Here is a 2672-nt window from a genome sequence, read left to right as displayed (position 1 = left end):
AAGTAAACGAAGAGGGAACTAAGTATGATTGTAACACAAAACATTCACGCTTACAAAACGGTATGCGTGGACGGCAATTCGTTACCGAAATTAGACAGCTTCAAATACCACGGCTCCGTAATAAGCTCAATAAATGATGAACGGACTGCGATAGAGCAGCCTACAGCACTGTAACAGTGTAACATTGTGCCACTGTACTAACAGAGCCTTCTTCTCTCTGTCAAGAATACTGAACTCCCGAAAAATCTTTAAAACTGAAGCTAATTGTGTACAACGCCATGATAAAGCCTATGATATGAAATGCTATGATATGCGGCTGCGAGAGCTGGGCTTAGACAAGTACCCTAGAAAACAAAGTCGAGATAAATGAGCAATCTGGGATCAGAACCTTAATATATGGGGAAGAAGGACAAAGAATCAACTACTTGCTGAGAATGGTCAGTCAATATCTCATGATATGGTTGCAACGAGGTTAAAATGGGCAGATTATGTGGCTCAAAGCAATCCATCAGGACGCCTCTACAAAACATTCAATGCCACTCTTTAAATTTAGATTTTTCAAGGAATTACTTGGGAAGTAAAAAACTCGATGGATAGACAAAATCAAGACAGAACATGCTGTAGCCCCAACAAGCAGGCTTGGAGAAGGCAACCAATCATCCTACAAGGTCTGTTGAGCCAAGAAATAAATAACATGTTTAATTCTTATTATTGAAATAAGATAACCTTCCTACCATTATGTGGGCACAAATGAATATTAGATTTTCGGATACGAGAAAAAGGAAAGAAAAACGCTTTAAAAATCATTTAAACAAAATTCACCATTTCATAAAAATATAAAAAAGGTTTCATAAATGTACTTCATTCCCGAGTTTGGAGCGCAGAAGAAGAATTAACAATACTCTCACAAGATACACAACCCTACGAAAAAGAAATAGAATATACCAAAATTTAAAATAGAATGTTTCAATAGCTGACATTGTGTAACTGGACAATATACTTGATATACAATATAGAGAACAATATACTGTGACGATCCGAGAACCTTCCAAATATTATTAAACATATAATTTATTTTATTACAATTGCTACATTTTTTTTTTTTTTTTATGCAACTTACTTTTGTACTCACTTATACGTTTTTATCAATAGATATTTTTAGAAGTGATATAGAACATATTCACCTACAGTATCTCTATTATATCTTTAATTATAAAGTTTAGGAGACTAGTTATTGTTAATCTTAAAGTACGTCATTTTTTTTAACACTCAATGAGTGAATGTTATTTTTATGCAATAATTGTTTGTATTCTTAAAATAATAAAAGTAATCCGCACTGTTATCTCCATTGCATAATAAAAGCATAAATACAATTTTTGTGAAAATAAACATATTTGAAAATTCTAATTCTGGCCTTTATGAAAACAAACTCTCTGGCTTTGAATGTTGATGAAAACTTACGAAGTGAAAATATGATTGGGCTTTTATTTTGCAATTTGTTGTTGTTTTATCTTATAATTCATTCTGGATTCATTTACGAAAATTAATATAGTTCATTTTTTTGTTAAACAAACCATCATGCATAAAGGGTCTTGAATTATCAAAAAAAAGTTAGGAACATACATATATAGTTAAATACTATTTTTCTCATGAATATTGACATCTGACGTTTGGAGTTTTCAGGTGTTTAAACCGGGATGGACATTTCGTACAATTTTTTTTTTTTATTATATCAAGAATTCTGGACGAAATGAACTTTACTCGTATAGGACACTTGTGTAGAAATGGGTGACCACGTGAGATGTCGGTGGTACATTGGATAAATCTCCGTACCAAAGTGAGTAAATACTTCTAAAATCATCAAGTGACTAATAGTTACTTGTCTTCAATGAAAGCTTCTACCATACCTCAAATTCAGGGAACCTCCAGTTGAAAAAATCAGTTAGATTATAGGAAAATATTAATTATAAATAAAACAATTGATTGTAAAATAGCTAACTGAGATTGTGTAGGGCTTCCCAACTTGTTAAAGTGCCATATCATAAATACAAGTAAAGTAGACCACAATAGTGAATTTGAATGATGATAGAACTAAAGAGGTGTTAAATTCAAAGCTTCCAGGATAAAAACCGCTTTTCTAACAATCCCGTTCCCATTGACAGCCATTATTTACAAAAAAAATGAAAGAAAGAAAAGGATTGAAGATGATAAAAGAACAACAAAAAAAATACTACTTAAAAGAAAAAATTAATCCGGGTTTCGGCACCACTTAAGTGTCAGTGAAAGCAAAATGTTAAAAAAGTGAAGAAGGAATAAGATCTAACACGCTTGGACTGCTGTATCATACTGGCTTTGTTGGGTTCGGACATCACTTAATATACATTCGATCAGCTGATCTCATCAGTCAGCTGACATCGAAGTGAGAGCTTACTCAGACCGTAACTTACATATAATATATATAAGTTACGGTCTAAGTCAGCTGACTGAGGAGATCAGCCGATCGAGGGTATATAAGAGATGTAGCGAACACAATAAAGCTAGTGTTTTACAGCAGTTCAAGTGTGTTAGATCTTATTCCTTCTTCTCTTTTTTGACATTTTGCTTTTGCCAATACTTAACTGGTGCCGAAACCCGGGACTTTAAATACCGGAGTAATATTTACTTTAAAGAAG

The sequence above is a fragment of the Halyomorpha halys genome, unplaced genomic scaffold (assembly GCF_000696795.3).
Source record: "Halyomorpha halys isolate HHAL.00 unplaced genomic scaffold, Hhal_1.1 Scaffold84.1, whole genome shotgun sequence".
Classification (NCBI taxonomy): Eukaryota; Metazoa; Arthropoda; class Insecta; order Hemiptera; family Pentatomidae; genus Halyomorpha; species Halyomorpha halys.
This window is presented reverse-complemented; position numbering follows the sequence as displayed.